At 38.9% G+C, this 23,090-nt stretch overlaps 1 non-coding gene across 1 annotated transcript; it reads right to left on the bottom strand.

Annotated features, from left to right (window-relative positions):
- Positions 1-107, bottom strand: LOC127133156 (small nucleolar RNA R71). The gene has a single exon (XR_007807149.1). It is a non-coding gene; the product is annotated as a small nucleolar RNA R71 (small nucleolar RNA).
- Positions 108-23,090: the final 22,983 nt, after the last annotated feature.

Raw genomic sequence — 23,090 nt, 5'->3', positions numbered from 1 at the left:
GTTCTTCGAAACCATATAACTAGATTTACCCAAAACCAAGGAGAATCGTTGTTCGAAGCTTGGGAGAGATATAAAGAGTTATTACGAGCATGCCCACATCATGGTTTAGAAAATTGGTTAATCATTCAAACCTTCTATAATGGACTTCATTAGAACACAAAGATGACCATCGACGCTGCCGCAGGCGGTGCTCTGATGAACAAACCTTATCCTGAAGCTAGTTCCCTCATCAAAGACATGGCTCAAAACCATCAATCATGGGGAGTCAAACGAGCGACAGTTGAGAAGAAGGAAGCCCAAGGAGGAGTGCATGAACTAAGCTCTATAGACATGATGCAAGCTAAAATGGACGCATTAGCCCTCAAAGTCGAGCATATGTGCATAAACCTGAATACTGTAGCCGCAGTTTCGTCGGATTGTGAGATATGCGGAACCAAAGGACACCAATCTGCAGAATGCAGTCTATTAAACGAAACCCACTCTGAGCAAGTGAACTACACCCAAGGGAACCCATACTCGAATACCTATAACCCTGGATGGAGGAATCACCCGAACTTCTCTTATAAAAACAATAACCCTATCCAAAATAATGCACCTCCGAGACCTAGTTATCAAGCCCCTAGATCAAATCAACCTATGCAACCTGTACCACCAAAGCCGAGCCTTGAGAAAATTATGGAAAATTTTATCACCGCTCAAACCCAACAAAACAAGGAGTTTATGAACCAAAACATTCATGTTAACGAATTGATTACTCAGTTAGGAACCAAGGTTGAACAAATAGTTACTCATACCAAGATGCTTGAAACCCAGATCTCTCAGGTAGCTTTGAACCAAGCCCCTCAGACCACACCTGGAGGACAGTTCCCTGGACAACCTCAACAAAATCCGAGAGGACAAGCCAATGCCATTACCCTACGAAGTGGGAATGCTTATGATGAGCCACCAAACCCTAGATTGAGTGAACCCGAAACTTCTAACGAATGTACCAAACCCCCGGACGAAGTAAAGGAACCAGAGGAATATGAAAACCAGGAAGGTCGAGAAAAAGGAGAAGAACCTAAAGATAAAACTTACGTACCACCCCCGCCATATAAACCACCTATACCATATCCACAAAGACTCAAACAAACCCAGATCAATAAACAGTATCAAAAATTTATTAAAGTTATAGAAAAACTTCATGTAGAAATCCCTTTCACAGAAGCCATTACCCAAATACCTTCTTATGCAAAGTTTCTCAAAGACATCCTTACCAACAAACGTAGACTTGACGATCCGAAGCCTTTGGAATGTAATGCTATTTCCGAGGACAAATTAGCAAAGAAAGATAAAGATCCTGGAAATTTCTCCATTCCTTGCCTTCTGGGTAATCATGTCATCGAAAAAGCTTTTCTAGACTTAGGAGCTAGTGTGAGCCTAATGCCTCTAGCGGTTTATGAGAGGTTAAACTTAGGAGAATTACAGCCCACTAAGACGTCACTTCAGTTAGCCGATAGATCTGTTAAATATCCGATAGGCATTTTAGAAGATGTTCCTGTTAGGATAGGTCAACTGTTTATCCCTACTGATTTTTTTGTCATGGACATCAAAGAGGACAATGATATACCAATCCTTCTAGGTAGACCATTCTTATCGACTGCAGGAGCCATAATAGATGTCAAGAAAGGAAAGTTGACGTTTGAGGTAGGTGACGCGAAAATAGAATTTATACTTTCGAAATTTCTTATGGCACCTGTGATGGGAGACTCGTGTTATGCCTTAGATATCATTGATGAATGTGTTAGAGAATTAGAACAAAAAGGAATTATAAAAATAATTAAGTTACCATCAACTCTCATACAGGAAGATGATGACTTTAAGAAACCCTACATCGATGATAACCTTTACGAATGTTTATCCCTTACCCCAGATCCTATGCCATGCCCTAAGAAACCAACCTTAGAACTTAAGGAATTGCCTAAGAACCTGAGATACGAGTTCCTCGATGAAAATATGAACCGTCCAGTTATAGTTAGTGCTACCTTGAGCCAAAAGGAAACGAACCAACTTTTAGATGTTTTACGAAGATATCCCTCAGCCTTAGGATATAATATCTCTGACCTGAAAGGTATAAGCCCATCTGTATGCATGCATCGGATTTCGCTCGAAGAAGATTCAAAACCCTTTAGGGAACATCAGAGAAGAATAAACCCTATAATGAGTGATGTTGTTAAAAAGGAAGTTCTTAAGTTACTTGAGGCAGGTATAATCTATCAGATCTTGGATAGTAAGTGGGTGAGCCCTGTGCATGTAGTACCTAAAAAAGGAGGCATCACAGTTATGCAAAACGATAAAGGCGAACATGTAGCAAAACGTTTAGAAGGAGGATGGCGGATGTGTATAGATTATAGAAAATTAAATAAAGCAACTAGGAAGGATCATTTCCCTTTACCATTTATAGACTAGATGTTGGAGCGTCTAGCCAGACACTCTTACTTCTGTTATCTAGATGGATACTCTGGATTCTTCCAAATACCTATCCACCCCGAAGATCAAGAAAAAACTACCTTTACATGCCCTTATGGAACTTTTGCCTATAGACGAATGTCGTTCGGCCTCTGTAATGCCCCAGCTACTTTCCAACGTTGTATGATGTCCATCTTTGCAGATTACCTAGACGGTATCATGGAAGTGTTTATGGATGATTTCTCGATTTGCGGATTTGATTTCCACAATTGTCTTGCTAACCTTGAGAAAATCCTGGAGAGATGCGTGGAGGTGAACCTCGTGCTAAATTGGGAAAATGTCATTTTATAGTAACCGAAGGAATAGTTTTAGGATATATAGTTTCTGAAAAAGGTATAGAGGTAGATAGAGCTAAAATAGAAGTTATAGAAAACCTAAAACCCCCAAAAACAATCAGAGAAGTCCGAAGCTTCCTTGGACACGCTGGATTCTACCGGCGTTTTATTAAGGACTCCTCCAGAATAACTAAACCTTTAATCAGACTTTTAATGAAAGATGCTGAATTCATTTTTGATGAAAAATGTAATGACGCATTTAATCTTTTAAAGCAAGCATTAGTATCTGCACCCATTATGAAACCACCTGATTGGTCAGAACCTTTTGAGATAATGTGTGATGCTAGTGATTACGCAGTTGGAGCCGTTCTAGGACAAAGGAAAGATAAAAAAATTACATGCCATTTATTATGCCAGTAGAACCCTAGATGCTACCCAACTTAACTACGCAACAACTGAAAAGGAATTACTCGATGTAGTTTTCGCTATAGACAAATTTAGATCTTATCTAGTAGGAGAAAAAATTATAGTTTACACTGATCATGCTGCCATTCCTTAGCTATTAAGTAAAAAAGATGCCAAGCCCAGGTTACTCCGATGGATTCTATTACTACAAGAGTTTGATTTAGACATAAGAGATAAAAAAGGCACTGAAAATGTAGTAGCCGATCACCTTTCTAGGCTGGAACATCTAAAACCTGAACTAGTACCCATAAATGATGACTTCGCCTATGATAGACTGATCGTTAGAGTAGAAACCATTGAAGATAATAACCTAGATCCTTATGAGCAACCCCAAAATTCCTTAGCAATAAGTAACGTACCCTGGTATGCAGATTTCGTTAATTACCTAGCTGCTGATATAGTACCCCCTGATCTTGACTACCACCGCAAGAAGAAATTCTTCCACAATGTGAGAAACTTCTATTGGGACGAACCACTCCTTTTAAAAAGGGGTAAAGATGGCATTTTTCTCCTTTGCGTTCCAGAAGAAGAGGTAAATAGTATTATCGAGCATTGTCATTCTGCACCTTATGGTGGACATGCGAGCACCTCTAAGACATACGCCAAGATTCTTCAAGCTGGCCTATTCTGGCCTACCATGTGGCGTGATGTCTATGCTTGCATTGGCAAATGTGATAGATGCCAACGCACTGGAAACATTTCAAGACGTGATGAAATACCCTTAAGAAACATTCAGGAAGTAGAACTTGTTAGACGGTGTGGCTAGTGATCGAGAGGGGGGGTGAATAGATCACCTCTTTAAAATTTAACGGATTTAAAGTTTTATCAGAGTTTTTAAAGTTGGCGGAAAAAATCAGTCCCGAATCGACTTCCGTCTATTCTGAACCGCTACTAGAAAACCGGACACACGAGTTTAATGCTGGATTTGAATAAGAATGACAGAAACAATCCACACAAGAATTCTAGCTAATTGAATGCACTTATTATTAACGTCTATTTCCAATGAATAAACCTAGCTAACAATTTTGTCAAACAGTTGGTGTGTGTGTGATCAATGGTGAGCAGCAGTAGATTGTAATTAAAAAGGTTTTCTTGCTACTGCTGTCTTGTAAAAGGAACAATCACAACACACTAACTGACATTGCGAAAACTGTTTTAAATGTAAAGAGGAGTAAGGTAAGAATACGATACGCAGAGATTTGGTAAGGAAGTTCCCCACGTCGTCCTCACGTGTGGGTACGTCTCCCTCTCAATTTCAAATGAAATTGAGAACTTTGATTATCAATTATTGCCGAATTCTTTGATACAAGGTTTTGATACAAAGACAGAATTCTAAATTCCAAGAACTTCTTCTTGTATGAACCTTCACTTGATCTGAGCACGATCAAGAATTTCCTGCACGAAATTGCATACAATTCACCGGTTCCACGACCTGCTTGCGAAATCCCCCGGTCTCCAAACGCAACGATGCGGCTGAATCTGTTCTGCAAACGTGACTCACAAACCCTCAAGAACACTCTAGTTCTAGAAGGATAAACCAGTAGGTTTTTCCTCGAAACCCCCTTCAATCTTCAACTCAGCTAGATCCTCGATCGTTCCACTGCAAACCACAGCTAGATCCTTGATCGTACCACTGAACGTTATCTCGATAATCCTTTAATCCAAAGAACAAGAATGGTTATGTGTTGATGTTCTTGAAGAAAAGTGATTGAGAAGATGAAGAAGATAAAGTCTCTTTCAGGTTTCTATATGCTCTCAAACAATTGCTCCAACACTGCTTTTGATCTTGTGTTCAATTGTTTTCCCTCTGAGAATTCATATTTTTGCACTGCTGTCATAACATGTCTTATATATGCAGCAACAACAGAAACTGTTAGAGAGCAAAACAGCTTTATGCATTGATACATGAGAGTATGCATCGATGCATACTGTAAGATAAGTGAATTTTTGGTGAAATGAATTAATCATGTATCGATGCATAATTCGTATGTATTGATGCATGTGATTTTTCCACTAGCATGTATCGATGCCTAATGCGTATGCATTGATACACAGGCTGTTTCAATTGGTCATGTATCGATGCCTAATGCGTATGCATTGATACACAGGCTGTTTCAATTGGTCATGTATCGATGCCTAATGCGTATGCATTGATACACAGGCTGTTTCAATTTGTCATGTATCGATGCAGGGATCGTATGGATCGATCCATAGAGCCTTTTGCCTTTCATGTGTTGATGCATGACTCGTATGCATCGATGCATACTGAACAAAAAGAGTTTTGTGATATACCACATGCTGTATGTATCGATGCACAGACTTATGTGTTGATGCATACTGACACAAAATGTATTTTATGTGTTATTTTAAGAGATGTGTCAATGTGGGCCTTTATGTACAGTTATGCAATAATAGGATGGGATAAGACCACAATAAAAACACAAATGTATCATGTAATGTAATGCACAGTTAACATTTGGATGATGATCACACAATTTGCTATCATTCAAAATTAATTCAAAGTAAAGAATTTTCTCACAAACTCCCCCTATTTGATGATGGCAAATTTTTGGCAAGATGTGTGATACTCCCCCTGAGTTTGTGCATATCTGCATTTTCTCCCCCTTTGTCAACATCAAAAAGAGGAAGATACAGGTTTATTAAGGTAGCATGTTGTAGCAGGGCATGGCAAAAATATTGAGAAAAATACTATCATTCACAAAGTGAAGAATCATTCACAAAGAATGACGAATAAGGGCAATAACCATAGAGATAAACAAAAAGTGAAAAGCATTTAAGTAGTCAAACGAGTTTAAGAATTACATAAGCTAAACCATATATTGTGCAACAAAATTAGAAACTTGAGCAATATGAGATGAAATGCAGTTATATGAAATGATGGTGGGTTAGTTTGGATTGTTGCCACCACAGGACTCTTCATCATCTCTGGTAGGATCTCTGTAGCTTGGTGGAGGCGGAGGAGGAGGCATTGTGTCTGGATTTTGGCCCATGAAGGAGTATTGCCTAAATCGGTTCTGAACTTCAATGCTTCTAAAGCTGTCCATGATACCAGGATTTTCACGGCAGTCGTCCATAAAGCCAGACATTTCGTTGTAGAAAACTTGATGCCATTTAACCAAGTCTTGGTGCCAAGCGTGTTGATTCTGATACATCCGTGTATGCTCATCATGCCAGTCACGATGCTTCTTGTGCCACTCAGATTGTTGGACATTCCAATACCGTGCTTCTTCATGGCATTCTTTGTTAGCAATTTCCATCTGTTGAAGCATATGAGTGATGTCCGCAGTAGGTATTGAGGATGAAGTACCACCTGAGAATGGAGGGGTTGTAGGTTCAGGTACGTAGTTGGTGGGAGACCACCTCCGTGGCACCCAATCTCCCCAACCAGCATTGGCCTCAGCTTGAGGCACATCTGTTTCAGGCGCATCCTGCATTTCTTCATCAGGCTGTTCTTCAGCAACATGGATTCGTTCTGAAGGCACGTCAAAGTTGTAGATTCTGGTTTTGGATTTTCTTTCAAAGAAGTAGAAACATTTGCGGTCCTTGTCCCACCGATATCCCATATGCGATAGAGTGGAGGAGTCAAACTCTTGAGCAGCAGATGGAGATAGAAGAGGAACAATAGGAATTGCAACTTTCCAAAACTTAAGAATTTTCATAATTTGAGAAGCATACCCTAGAGCCACATTCTTGGAGCTGTCTCTCACAAAAAATAGACGTTTTACAAAGTGGTTTGCCCAATTTAAGAGAATCTTATTTTGCAGAATGTAGAGAAGATGTATGCTAGGCCTATCCAACCGAGAATGGCCACAGTTTGTTGGACGTAGAATATGTGTGATAATCCAGTGAAGAATACGCGGAGTTTGCTTGATCATACCTGACGTGACGTGTTCATCTTCACTCAGCGGTCTGTCTATCTTTAGGATAGATGGAGTAAAGTCCTTCATGTCAAATTCAGGATCAAAATTCAGGTCATGCCAGGACTTGACATTCATTGACGGAAGCAAAATTTGAAACACCGGTTCCCAATCAGAGGCTTCAAAGGTATATGTTCTGACACCGATAGAGCACCGGAACATATAGCCTCTACCGGTTTGTAAGCCAGCATAAAAGGCCCGGATGAAATCCTCATGGTAGTCATCCTTCGTAGACAGAAATGACCCGAGTCTTTGTGCATGTAGTAGTTCAACCACCTCATTTAGGTGTAGGTGAGTAGCATTTGTTTTATCAAAGACATGGGGTTTCATGACTAACCTTGTCTTGAAGGATTCCTCAAATTCAGCAGCAACAGCAGGATGAAGTAAGTTTAAGGCATTTGAAGGAACATCTGGTGGTGGCTGAGAAGTACCGGCTGTTTCCTTTCCCTTTCCTTTTCCTTTTGCTCTGGTTGGAATTGTGCGTGGAGGCATGGTGATGTGAGATTTAGGGTTTTAGAGAAAGTGAGGATGAGGAAGATTAGGGTTAGCCACTGGTTTTGGGGTTTTTGAGGACAGATGATATGAAGTCTTGAGATAGGAAGTGATAGGATTGGCTGATGTGTCGATGCATGAGAGAGAAAGAAATGTATTTAATGCAGATAGCATCAGTATGTGTCGATGCGAATGGTTATGCATCGATGCATATTATTCACATTTGGCTTGTGTATCGATACATGCGATGGATGCATCGATGCATCCTGAACCAGTTTTCAAAAAAATGAATTCCAGAATGTGTGGATCGATGCATACTTCTTTTGTGTCGATGCATACTGATGCTGACCCAGCTTTTAGTGAATTTTGATGCAGTATGGATATGCATTATGCACTATGTCATGATGGTTATGCCCAAGAAAGATTCAGAAGTTAGATTGTTAATGTGCACACAATATAGGCAAGGAATATATGCAATCAAATTTATATCAACTAGAGTAAGAACATTTGTTCTAACATACACGATCACTTAGCGATAAGAGAATTGTAGAAAGGATTGATATTACCTCTGTTAGCGTAATCTTGTGATGGATAATTGATATCTACAACAAGTCTTATCAACTATGATGAGGCATAATACAATTAAGAGGCAACATGCTTAAGACATCAAATGAGAAAGATCTAAGATCCCTAATTCACGACGAATATTGAAGAAAGGTTCCGTTGCCAAAGGTTTAGTGAAAATATCAGCAAGCTGATTTTTGGAGTCAACGTGCTCAAATACAACGTCTTCTTTTTCAACATGGTCGCGAAGAAAGTGATGTCTAATCTCTATGTGTTTAGTGCGTGAGTGTAAAACGGGGTTTTTAGTAAGGTTTATGGCACTAGTGTTGTCACATTTTATAGGAATACATTTGAGTTGAATGTTGAAGTCTTGTAGTTGCTGCTTCAGCCATAAAATTTGAGCGCAACAACTACCGGCTGCAACGTATTCTGCCTCTGCAGTTGACAAAGCCACAGAAACTTGCTTTTTGCTATGCCAACTTACCAAGGAATTTGAAAACAGGTGACATGTACCACTTGTGCTTTTCCTATCTGATTTGCAGCCAGCAAAATCAGAATCGGAGTACCCTACTAAACTACAATCACTTCCTTTGGAATACCAAAGCCCATATTTAGGTGTTCCGTGAAGATATCTAAATATGCGCTTCACCGCTTTTAGGTGCGATTCCTTAGGATTTGATTGATAGCGTGCACACATACAAACACTAAACATGATGTCAGGTCTAGAAGCAGAAAGATACAAGAGAGATCCAATCATACCTCTGAACTTTTTGACATCTACACACTTACCATGCTCATCCTTATCTAGATTTCCGTTAGTAGGCATTGGGGTGTCAATTGATTTTGAGTCATTCATTCCAAAGCGCTTGAGTAGTTCTCTGCAGTATTTTGTTTGACATACTGTTGTACCCTCATCAAGTTGCTTTATTTGCAGTCCTAGGAAGTAGTTCAGCTCCCCCATTAGACTCATCTCAAATTCACCCTGCATAACCTTAGAAAATTCTTCGACCAAGTGTATGTTAGTTGAACCAAATATTATATCGTCGACATAAACTTGAACTAAAAGAATGTGCTTCCCTTTGTGTTTAATAAAGAGAGTATTGTCCACTTTACCTCTTGAATATCCATGATCAATTAGGAATTTGCTAAGCCTTTCATACCAAACCCGAGGGGCTTGTTTAAGACCATACAAAGCTCGTTTTAATTTGTAAACATGATCTGGATTTTCAGCATTTTCAAAACCAGGAGGTTGTGAAACATATACTTCTTCATTTATGACACCATTAAGAAAAGCACTCTTTACGTCCATTTGGTAAAGCTTAAAATCCTTAGAACACGCATAGGCAAGCAAAAGACGTATAGCTTCAAGGCGAGCAACTAGAGCATAAGTTTCCTCATAGTCTATGCCCTCCTCTTGGTTATACCCTTGTGCTACTAAACGTGCCTTGTTCCTAGTAATCACTCCGTTTTCATCAAGCTTATTTCTAAAAACCCACTTAGTGCCTATGATATGATGATCTCGCGGACGAGGGACAAGTTCCCAAACGTCATTTCTTTTAAATTGATTAAGCTCTTCTTGCATGGCCATTAGCCAAAATTCATCAATCAAGACCTCTTTGGCATTTTTAGGTTCTACTTGTGAAACAAACGCGAAGTGAGAACAAAAATTACTTATCTTAGACCGGGTCATTACTCCCTTTGAAATGTCTCCCAAGATGTTGTCAATGGGATGGTCTTTTGAGGATTTCCAAGCTGTTGGAAGATTCTTCACTTCAGCTGTCTTTTCTTCCTCATTTTCTTCGTGACTAGTATCTTCCTCCTTCTCATGGGCAGCTGTTTTGGACTGATCAGTTTCCTCAACAGCTTCCTTGAGTATGTCTTCTGTAGATACACCTGCGTCATCAAAAGAAATACCTTTTCCGACATTTTTCGGATAAGACTCATCAAAAGAAACATGAACAGATTCTTCAACAGTAAGTAAACGCTTATTATACACTCTATATGCTTTACTTGACAGTGAGTAACCAAGAAAGATACCTTCATCCGCTTTTGCATCAAACTTCCCAATATTTTCCTTACCGTTATTCAAAACAAAACATTTACAACCGAATACGTGAAGATGTGACAAGTTTGGTTTTCTTCCTTTCAAAAGTTCATAAGGAGTTTTATTTAAAATAGGGCGAATTAAGATTCTGTTTAAAACATAACAGGCTGTGCTTACAGCATCAGCCCAAAAGTATTTTGGTAATCCGCCCTCATTAAGCATTGTTCTTGCCAACTCCTCTAAAACACGATTTTTTCGCTCCACAACGCCATTTTGTTGTGGAGTTCGAGGAGCTGAAAAATTATGCTCAATGCCATACTTGTCACAGAACTTCTCAAAGTGATAATTTTGAAACTCACCACCATGATCGCTACGAATTGTAACTATTTTGGAATTCATTTTGTTTTGGGACAGATTTGCAAAGTTTTTAAAAGCAGAAAAAGTTTCATCTTTGCTATGAAGGAATATAGTCCAAGTAAATCTAGAGTAGTCATCAACTATTACAAAGCCATAGTAATTTCCACCTAGGCTCTTTGTCCTAGAAGGTCCAAAGAGATCCATATGGAGAAGCTCAAGGGGTCGTGAAGTTGAAATTACGTTTTTAGATTTAAAAGAGACCCTCGTTTGCTTTCCCATTTGGCACGCATCACATAGGTGGTCTTTTGAAAATTTTATTTTTGGTAGACCGACTACTAGATCCTTAGATACAACCTTATTAAGCAAATCGAAATTAACATGCGTTAAACGTCTATGCCAAAGCCAAGAATCATCATTCAAGGTGACTAGACATTTAGTACTTGTTAAAGGTACATCAAACAGGTCAAGCATATAGATATTGTTTACTCTTACACCCTTAAACACAATGTTCTGTTCAGCATGTTCAATTATGCAGCAAGTTTTTGTGAACGAAACTTTATAGCCCATGTCGCATAGTTGACTTATGCTTAACAAATTGTGTTTAAGTCCCTCTACTAGGTGGACATTTGAAATAGTAGTGGTGGAGGGATTACCTACACTACCTTTGCCGAGTATAGCTCCTTTGTTATTGTCTCCATAAGTAACATATCCCTTCTTCTTTGCCTTGAAGTCTATGAAAAGCGATATGTCACCGGTCATGTGCCTCGAGCAGCCGTTGTCAAGAAACCACCTTCTATCTGCGGAGGCAAGGCACTCATCCTACAATATCAAAAGAGAGAAGTTGGTACCCAATTTTCATTGGATCCAAGTGGGTAAGTGCTAACATGGTTGCCTTTTGGCTTCCATTGATAAATACCTTTAGGGACAAGAAATCTCCTAAATTTGCATTTCTCAATGGTATGGCCAGCATGACAACAATAATGACATAAACCATGATGATGTGTTTGTTGTTTCTTGTTCATTGAATCCTTTAGAATAAACGAGTATTTTGCATATGGAGGATTTAATGACTTATTAAACAACCTAGAGTCAACGGCATAAGTAACTTTAGGTTGTAGCGCTTTCTTTAATTTGACCTTAAGAGTGTTTACCTCTTTTTGCCAAATATAACAAGCGTCACAATACCTAACTCTACTACATCCATCAATGTCAATAGTTTTTGAATTTTCTGCAATACTAGCTTTCAACGCTTCTAAATCAATTTCAGCTTTGTTTACTTTACCTTCCAAAAATGAGAAAATATGTTTGTCGGAAGATAGTCTTTTAAAAGCATCTACAGCTTCGTTATGCAGTTTTTCAAAAGCTATTTTTAGTTCCGAAAAAGACATAGAGGAGAAATTATTGTAATAGGCTTGTTTTACCTTTTTGTCATTGTTTTTCTTCTTGTGGTAGGACAGATTTTTTGTGTGAGCCATAAGGCACAGATTTGCAGCTTCATCACCATCACTTGAGCTTTGTGTGCTTGATGAATCACTATCACTTTCCCATGCAATGTACGCTCTTCTTTGTTTGCTGTACCCTTTTGGTGAATCTTTTCTTTGATCCTTATACTTCATAGGGCAGTCCGTTTTATAATGTCCAGATTTTCCACAATTAAAGTAGGATCCTCTTCCTCTACTCTTCTTGTTCTCTTCTTGTTTCGAGTTTATAGATTGTCTTCGAAACTTCATGAGATTTTTGTCGGAATGCTTGACTCCATTCTTTCGAATGAATCTATTATATCTCCTTACAAACAGTCCCATTTCCTCATCATCCGAGTCTTTGTCACTACTTGAATCATTGTCGCTTTGCTCTTTTCGTGAGGACTTAGAGCTAGAGGCCACAAGAGCTATTGGCTTCTTCTCTCCCTCTTTGTCTCTTTTCTTCTCCTTTTCCTTCTTACTTTTATTCTCATATTTTTCAAGACTTTCCAAAGCTTGCTGATGTTCTTCCAGCTTTCCAAATAGAGTTGTAATCGTAAGTCTTGTAAGATCGTTGGCTTCCTTAATTGCTGTTACTTTAGGTTGCCATTCCCTACTAAGACACCTGAGAATTTTATTAGTAGCAATTTCATTGGAAATAGGTTTTCCAAGCGCATTCAATCGGTTAGTTAGATGAGTGAATCTCTTTTGCATGTCGGAGATAGATTCTCCTTGTTTCATGCGAAAGAGCTCAAATTCTTGATTGAGTGTGTTAATGCGGGACTGTTTTACTTCAGTAGTACCCTCATGGGCAACTTCTAAAGCATCCCACATTTCTTTAGCTGTCGTGCAATGAGATACTCGATAATACTCATCAACACCAAGTGCTGAAATTAGCATGTTTCGAGCTTTCCAATCACACAACCACTTTTTCTCATCTTTCTCATTCCAATCATCTTCTGGTTTAGGTACTATGGCGCCGGCCGCATTTGTCATAGTAATTTGAAACGGACCATTTTCAATGGCAGCCCATACTAACCTATCCACAGAATTTATATGAACTCGCATGCAGTCTTTCCAGTAGCCGCAATTTTCACCGTTGAAAATAGGCGCTCTATTATACGCCCCCTTTGGTTCAGAATCCATACTGTTACAGGCAGCCACAGAGCACCAGCGAACCGGCGCTCTGATACCACTTATTAGACGGTGTGGCTAGTGATCGAGAGGGGGGTGAATAGATCACCTCTTTAAAATTTAACGGATTTAAAGTTTTATCAGACTTTTTAAAGTTGGCGGAAAAAATCAGTCCCGAATCGACTTCCGTCTATTCTGAACCGCTACTAGAAAACTGGACACACGAGTTTAATGCTGGATTTGAATAAGAATGACAGAAACAATCCACACCAGAATTCTAGCTAATTGAATGCACTTATTATTAACGTCTATTTCCAATGAATAAACCTAGCTAACAATTTTGTCAAACAGTTGGTGTGTGTGTGATCAATGGTGAGCAGCAGTAGATTGTAATTAAAAAGGTTTTCTTGCTACTGCTGTCTTGTAAAAGGAACAATCACAACACACTAACTGACATTGCGAAAACTATTTTAAATGTAAAGAGGAGTAAGGTAAGAATACGATACGCAGAGATTTGGTAAGGAAGTTCCCCACGTCGTCCTCGCGTGTGGGTACGTCTCCCTCTCAATTTCAAATGAAATTGAGAACTTTGATTATCAATTATTGCCGAATTCTTTGATACAAGGTTTTGATACAAAGACAGAATTCTAAATTCCAAGAACTTCTTCTTGTATGAACCTTCACTTGATCTGAGCACGATCAAGAATTTCCTGCACGAAATTGCATACAATTCACCGGTTCCACGACCTGCTTGTGAAATCCCTCGATCTCCAAACGCAACGCTGCGGCTGAATCTGTTCTGCAAACGTGACTCACAAACCCTCAAGAACACTCCAGTTCTTGAAGGATAAACCAGTAGGTTTTCCCTCGAAACCCCCTTCAATCTTCAACTCAGCTAGATCCTCGATCGTTCCACTGCAAACCACAGCTAGATCCTTGATCGTACCACTGAACGTTATCTCGATAATCCTTTAATCCAAAGAACAAGAATGGTTATGTGTTGATGTTCTTGAAGAAAAGTGATTGAGAAGATGAAGAAGATAAAGTCTCTTTCAGGTTTCTATATGCTCTCAAACAATTGTTCCAACACTGCTTTTGATCTTGTGTTCAATTGTTTTCCCTCTGAGAATTCGTATTTTTGCACTGCTGTCATAACATGTCTTATATATGCAGCAACAACAGAAACTGTTAAAGAGCAAAACAGCTTTATGCATTGATACATGAGAGTATGCATCGATGCATACTGTAAGATAAGTGATTTTTTGGTGAAATGAATTAATCATGTATCGATGCATAATTCGTATGTATTGATGCATGTGATTTTTCCACTAGCATGTATCGATGCCTAATGCGTATGCATTGATACACAGGTTGTTTCAATTGGTCATGTATCGATGCCTAATGCGTATGCATTGATACACAGGCTGTTTCAATTTGTCATGTATCGATGCAGGGATCGTATGGATCGATCCATAGAGCCTTTTGCCTTTCATGTGTTGATGCATGACTCGTATGCATCGATGCATACTGAACAAAAAGAGTTTTGTGATATACCACATGCTGTATGTATCGATGCACAGACTTATGTGTTGATGCATACTGACACAAAATGTATTTTATGTGTTATTTTAAGAGATGTGTCAATGTGGGCCTTTATGTACAGTTATGCAATAATAGGATGGGATAAGACCACAATAAAAACACAAATGTATCATGTAATGTAATGCACAGTTAACATTTGGATGATGATCACACAATTTGCTATCATTCAAAATTAATTCAAAGTAAAGAATTTTCTCACAGAACTCTTTGACGTATGGGGTATAGATTTCATGGGACCTTTTCCACCATCCTTAGGAAATAGGTGCATCTTAGTAGCTGTAGACTATGTGTCTAAGTGGATTGAAGCTATAGCTGCACCCACGAACGACACTAGGGTAGTAATCAAACTATTTAAAAACTATATATTCCCTAGATTTGGAACACCATGTTTAGTCATAAGCGATGGAGGATCACACTTTATATCGAGAATATTTGACAAACTTTTAAGATAATATGGAGTTAGGCATAGAGTAGCAACACCATACCACCCACAAACTAGTGGCCAAGTAGAAGTATCTAATAGCGAGATAAAACAAATCCTAGAGAAAACTGTTTCTATTTCTAGGAGAGACTGGTCTCAGAAGCTTCAAGAAGCGTTATGGGCCTATAGAACTGCTTTCAAAACCCCTATAGGAACTACTCCTTATCAACTAGTTTATGGAAAATCATGTCACTTACCATTCGAATTAGAGCATAAGGCCTATTGGACCATTAAAACTTTGAATTTAGACTACTTAGCCGCTGGAGAAAAACGTACCCTAGACATTTATAAACTAGAAGAACTTAGGCAATCTGCCTACGAGAATGCAAAAATATATAAAGAGAGGACAAAAGCCTATCACGACAAAAGAATAGTAAAGAAAAACTTCAATATATGCGATTTTGTTCTCCTTTTCAACACTAGGTTACGACTCTTCCCTGGAAAGCTACGTTTAAGATGGACTGGTCCTTTCGAAGTATCCAAGATTCTGAGATCCGGAGCCGTAGAAATCAAGAACCAAACTTGTAGCCCATTCATCGTAAATGGACAAAGACTGAAGCTCTACGAAGGAGGAGACATTCCAGCACACTACTCGAGCCACACTCTGATTGATCCACCAATTCCTACTACTACAGGTGTATAAATTCTAATCGTCAAGCTAATGACGTTAAACAAGCGCTGCGTGGGAGGAAACCCATGGTTTTTCTTTCATTTTACTTTTTCGCATTTATTTAATTTTAATTTTAATTTATTTTATCATATTTTGCATTGAGACTAAGATTTGAATGGTTTGTATTTTCAGGATCACTTTCTTAACTTTTACAGGATGCAGGATTTTGATGACATGCACGTGGCCTGTAGAGATAATGCTCAGAGGGAGCGCTACATTGCTTTGTATCAGCGCCCTATGGCACCCACACGTTATCCTGATCAGCACTATATGGAGGCACTGGGTATCGAGCCGAGTATCCGATTCCTTAGCCACCAGCTTCACTGGGACGAGTTTGTTGATGACTTGAGTAACACATATAGGAACCTGACTTTGGAGTTCCTGAGTTCATTCGACTATGACCCATATTCTGGACCAGATGGGTATGCTGCTTTCAGGCTTTTCGGAGTTGAGTATTCCTTCAGCCAGAAAGAGTTCAGCGACTTATTGGGTTTCCAGACCACTCCTGACGCTATCCCGGAGACACCTATGGGATATTTTCTGGGTAAGGAGGTGGAGAAGTTTTGGAGTGATATATCGGGTGGCAGAAGCCAAGATCCATCTACGCAACTGTCTCATGTCATACATAACCCAACCTTCAGATACTTTCAGATAATATTAGCACATTCCTTCTTGGGAAAGCCGGATGCAGAGACACTACTGAGTGAAGAGGAGATCTTCCTATTATTTTGTGCATCCTTGTCTCGCCCAGTAGCATGTGGGAACTTTTTATTATACAGTCTCAGCGGTATCTCCAGATCCACCGAAGAAGTCATCCATGTTGGCGGAATCATCACTTAGATTGCTGTCGCTTTAGGTCTGTCTCGCAAGCTGTTACATCTTCGGACCTACTGTGGGTACACGACCATGGACATCGACTTCTATTTGACCAAAGGGTTGATGAGGAGAGCCTCTTTCCACCCATGTCAGTTCCGACTGCTAGTTGACAGCGAGGCTATCCATTATTTCACATTGTCAGATCCTATGATGACCAGTGTGCATGATCCAGCGAATTGGAGTTATGCTCTTGAGGGCCAGGGAGAGACCGTTGAGGAATCGAGATCACCACCCATTGCTGAATACACGCCTACACCACCATCTCCCAGAATCATTGTTTTCTCTAATAATCTTTCATTGCAGACAACCGACATCCGCACTCAGATTGCTGAGTGTCGTAGAGAGATCGCAACGCTTAGACAGGAGATGGCAGACCTCACTTTACAGATGGGAGTGTCTGATCTCACCCATGCTACTGAAGCCGACTGCCTATATCAGGAGATCGTGGAGCTCAAGCAGGAAATCGCCACGCTCCGTGGATCCACTCAGGAAGATGACATCCCTACTATATGATCTCACCATTCCATCTTATTTTATAGCTCTTTTATTTTATTTTATTTTTCTCGTATTTACATAACTCATCTTATATTATCGCATTTGGAATATCATATAAACTACTACTATACATTAATATTTCTATTTTTATCTATATATGTTCTATGTTTATTTTATTTGCATTTTAATTTTTCAGTTATTTATTTATCTATATTTAATTTTTGTTTTTGTTTCATTTTTATTTTTGTTTTTGTTTTTACCTTTATAAAATTATGCAAGTCAAAGATACTAGGAGAATCACAAGACAAATGCTATCCAGACCCCTCAAAGCCAAAAGACAAGCGAAGCCCAAACCAAAGGACCAAAATCTGGCCCAGCCAGATTTTGCCTTGTGGCGCCCGCCATAGACCCTGTGACGCCCGCCACAGCGTCTGTAAAAGGTCGGGGCAGAACCCCTTTCTTCACCATTTTTGCAACTTACAACCTTCCAAACCCATTTTTTCACCTTGGAAAAACATCCTTGAACCCACAAAAAGCTCATACTTTTCTAACCACCACACCACACAAATCATTATTCCAATTTCCATTTTCGATTTCATCCGTCGGATTTTGTAAAAATCCAACCTTTTCGAAAACCACTTCATCTTCTTCATCACTTCTCAAGAGCTTTAAAATGGAGTTTCACGGATTCATTCTTTGAGGAGGGAAACCGGGGGATCGACAAAGAAAAATTATTGAACGGTTGCAAAATCGGGAAATCCTCCCGACAAGGTATGTTGACGAAGACTGTCTCTACACTTTAGGTATCTATCATAGCATATTTCATTTATTAGATAATTTAGGTTTGCATAATTTCTTTTCCAATAAAGAACCTACCTATGAGTGGTTGACAATTGAATTTTTGAGTTCCTTAATTTATATTGTCAACCCTAACACTGCTAGCACAATTGGTACTGTCAAATTTAGAATGTTTGTTGTTGAATACCAATTCAGTACCGACGAACTAGCCAGCTTGTTAGGAATCCCTCATGGGGACGGTGCTATTTGTGAGGCCCCTTTGGATTCCGAATGGTCTGTTGAGGTATTTTCCTTCTGGGAGCGTCTATCAAACACTTCCATAAACTCTTTTGAAGGAGTTCGTTCTTGCCTCAACTATCCATAACCCGGCCATCAGAGTTTTTAGATATCTGTTGGCATGCACTATTTTTGGCCGGGAGAATCCAAATAAGGTTAATGCTAGAGAGCTTCTATTTTTACAAGGAAGCCTCACAAATAGACGTATTAATTCGGTCATGTTCATGCTTGCTCATATGATTTTAACTTTGAATAAAGCGGGACCGATTTCTTTTGGTGGATTGATTACATCTATTGCTTGGGCGCTTAACCTGAACGATGAGATGGCTACCCTAGACCCCTTACCTCCTCGCACAATTAACCTAAAATTTCTAAGAGACATGAAATTGTGCCGCTCGAGGAGAGAAGGAGGCTATATGCTTATGGTTCATGGTGTAGCCATCCCGTCTGTTGTTTTACCGTGCACCAGACGTACAGACGTACGAGATGAAAGGAATTGGACCTACGATTTAGACGCTCCACCTGTTTTAGGTCCTCTTCCTCCTAACATTTCTGATGAGGCGGGACCAGACACTGATGATGAATATGATCGGCGAGAGAGATCTCCCGTACCCCATGTGTCCCCCCATCAGCCTTCACCACCACACACCGCACCATCTTCTTCTTCTGCAGGTACCACTCCTGGCTTCTATATTACAGAGGAGATGTGGCGTGACCACATGGCTAGAGAGCAAAGGCGTGACGACCTCCTCTCTGCCATCCAGCAACAAATGACGGATAACATGAACTTCATGCAAGAATCATAGCGGAGGACAGACAGGTCCTATGACACTGTTTTACAGTCTCTACTTACGATTACCAATACACAAGCCCGTCAGCAACAATACCACCAGCAACACATTTCTCTCATAGAAAACACTCAGGGTACCATTTTAGGTAACCTTCGAGAGGTGAGGACCGCTCAGGATGCCTTGCAGGCGAGGATGGATCAGAGAGACCGTCGTCGTACCCGATCCCGTTGTCCACCTCAGGATGGCGAGGGCACTAGTGGTCAGCAATAGGTTGTCAGGTAACTCTTCCCTTATCTTATTTCGAAACATTGGGGACAATGTTCGATTTAAGTGTGGGAGGAGACTCTATCGTCTTTTCTTTATTGCTTTTCTCGTTTTTTTTCCTTTATCGCTTTTTCTTTGCTGTTTTTAGATAGTTTATTTCCTTTTGGTTGTTTATTTTGCTTTCTTAGTATAATGCATGAGTCTGACGAGTCACCAAATACAGTAGATCTTTAGTACAATCCTACCTCCCCATACCTTTAGCCCCACCAAAAAAATTTTGCAAAAGAAAATAGTGCCATTTCGAAAGTTTTCAGGCTTTAAGGACATGTTTTGAGTAAGGATGCGGTGACTTGGGAGAACTTTGTGAAACATCAGTATCTGTTTTAGCACCATAGACTTCGTAAATATAGGAATCATTCCCGAAACCCCATATACCATGGCCTTAATCATCATTTCCGTCTAAGTCCTCAGTAGTTTATCTCAGCAATCAGCTCCGGCCTACGCATCCTCTACGTAGGGGACCGATGCAAATAAGTGAATGATCCAGAAAAACAAAAAAATAAAAGAAAGCAAAAAGGCAACTCCGATATAGGTGACCCTCACAAACTCATTTAAACCAAAGAATTGTAAAAAATTGCTACAAAAAGAAAAAGAAAAAGAAAAAGAAAAGCAGTACCCACTGCTAGTTGGTTCAGAGGTATCTGGCACTGAACTCGGTAGGACGGATTACGATCCGATCCCTCACAACTATAGTTGGATCCAATAAAAGGGTTTACACATGTTTATGTGCCAGAAACCCCATGCTCTGATCATAATCACTAACAGGCCACTCTACTATGAAGCATGTACGGATAACGGGCTTAATGTGATTGCGTTTGAATGAAAAGGATATAAAAAGAGATGAAGAGGCAGGCCTAGGTATTGTGGGATAATATGGGTTGGTTAATATAGGAATGAAGTCTATGTCCGTATTTGCGGATTAGTGTCATCATGATACCCTTAGTTCACTCAGTTAGTACCTATCACTGCATCCCGACTTGAACCTGGAAATTTTACCTGAAGCACTCGTTTACACAGATTTTCTTTTATGAACTTTTCAATGTTTTGCTTGAGGACAAGCAAAGGTTTAAGTGTGGGAGAGTTTGATAACACTGAAATTTACCGTATTTTCGACTCCGATTTCACATGCATTCTAGTTGTTTTATTATCATTTTGTTGTGTTATTGCTATGTTTTCCTTTGTTTTCAGGTTTTTACTTTAATCGGAGCCCCGATCGAGAAAAGGAGCGAAAAAGAGCCAAAAACCCTAAAAATCAGCATTTTGTACTTATGGCCTACCCAATGGCGGGCGCCACAGACCCTGCCATGACGTGTCCAAGCTCAACTTCCCTCAACTCCCACGTTCTCCACTACATCCACTAAGGCGCCTCACTTTGACCTTGTGGCGGGCGCCACAAGAGGAAAACAGTTTCCCTCCCATTTTCAAGTTGAAGGGAATCCAAGTCATTTCCATCTTTTTACTTGCTTATAAATAGAAACTCGAATTCACTTTTACAACCATCCAAACTTAGAGCAGAGGCTAACTCAGAGCAACTTTGTTTCACTTAGGCATATATTCAGTATTATAAAGTGGTAACCGCTTCGCATTGGAGTGTTACCACAATTGTGTAATCGAATCTGTGATAGAGTCTGTAATCGAGTTTGGAGCACTTTGGAAGGAAGTTAATCCTGCCGCCATTTTCATTTCCGCATTGCAATTTATTCAACCCTCCGATTGGAGCAGGTTTTTATTACTTGTCTTTATCTTATTTATTTTCCCGCACTCGCTTTATTTTATTTATTTCCCGCACTCGCTTTATTTTATTTATTTCCTCGCACTCACTTTATTTTATTTATTTCCTCGCACTCGCTTTATTTTATTTATTTCCTCGCACTCGCTTTACTTTTATTTATTTCTCGCACTCGCTTTACCTTCATTTATTTCCTCGCACTCGCACTACTTTTATTTACTTTCCGTACTCGCACTACTTTTATTTACTTTCCGCACTCGCACTACTTTTATTTAAATTAATGCACTTTTACTTTACCATGTCTAACTAAATTTATAAGGTTAGAATGTAAGGATCGTAATTGAACCGATAATCCATACAATTGTTCGTAGAAACACTTAAGGGCTATTTTAACTTTCAACTTAAGTTTTCCCGCACTTCAATTCCGTTGGGTAAGATCGAAAGCCGCCCAACGTCTTTTTAAACTTAATTGTTTTTAACTATTTCAAAAACAGCGAAAGCGCTTTGTTTAGTTCATTAGGAGATTTTAACATTAAGAAGAAAAGAGATTTTAAAACTATTTTCGAACGCGTTTATAAGTTTAGAGTCTGGTTCGTGATAACCTCTTTTGGTTAAGAAATCCAGGTTATAATACTTTTCAACTTAGTCGAGATACTATATTTCTTAAAAATAGGTTTACTACTCTAACGCAATGCGCGCCTTTTTATAAGTGACAATAAGAGGGTTTGATTAGGGAGTACAACTTGGTTCTGAATACGCGAAAGCGACAGTTCCTGTTAAATTAGTTCTTTTCAAAGTAGGAAACACTGCCCATAAGTAGCTCTACTAGCAAGTACTTGGATTATTAATTAATTACGAGAATTACATTCAACCCTGTCTTTATTTATTTCAAAACTTTACTCTTCATTGCACACTACAAAAACACCTATTTCGATTGTCTTTGATAAACACCATAACAATAGATAACGATAGATTGACGTTTGGTCTCTGTGGATTCGACAATCTTTTATATTACTCTGACGTGTTCGTATACTTGCGAACCCCGCATCAAGTTATTGACCGCATCACATCTACCACTCACGCTCAATCTATAGAGTTAAACACCACAACAATGAGATTTCTTGGTTTAAAATTGATGATTATTAGTGATATAAATAATCTTACACTAATCTTAAATAGATCTAACTCAACCAACTCACTATGAAGTTTTTCTATAAGCTTGAATTAAGAGAGAAGGTATGAAAGAAGAACACTAAAGATATTTCTAGATTTGTTAAAATATGGTTTCTCATTATTTTCAATATTTGTTTTGTTATGTATTAAACTCACTTATTATTCGTTATTGGGGGGATAAATAAGCATTTTTAGAATCACTTTAAATAGGAGGGGATAGAAACACTCAATAGGGGTTATCATAGAGATTTTATGCTTGTGAACATCGAGGATTAGGATTCATGCTAAATGGCCATAGGTTGAAGCATTATATGATGGAAGGTCATTTGAAAAGGGAACGCGTTTTTATTTTCTTGTATTTATGGTTTTTTATAAAAACATGATTATTTAAATAAAAAATCACACATTAATATGGAATTTCCAGCCTCACATTTCTGATAATAAAATTTGAATTCGTAAAACAAACACATCCTTAGAATAAACAACATGTATTTTAAAAAAATTTAATTCATGTAATAATATTTTCAAATGTTTAGGAAGAATCAATTAAAACAATTCCTGTTTGTTAGTGAAAGAATATTTTTAAATAAATTTGACACCCTTTCATTTTTATAATATCAATAGTACTCTTGTTTAAA

Source organism: Lathyrus oleraceus, chromosome 3, assembly GCF_024323335.1.
Source record: "Lathyrus oleraceus cultivar Zhongwan6 chromosome 3, CAAS_Psat_ZW6_1.0, whole genome shotgun sequence".
NCBI lineage: Eukaryota > Viridiplantae > Streptophyta > Magnoliopsida > Fabales > Fabaceae > Lathyrus > Lathyrus oleraceus.
This window is presented reverse-complemented; position numbering and strand designations above follow the sequence as displayed.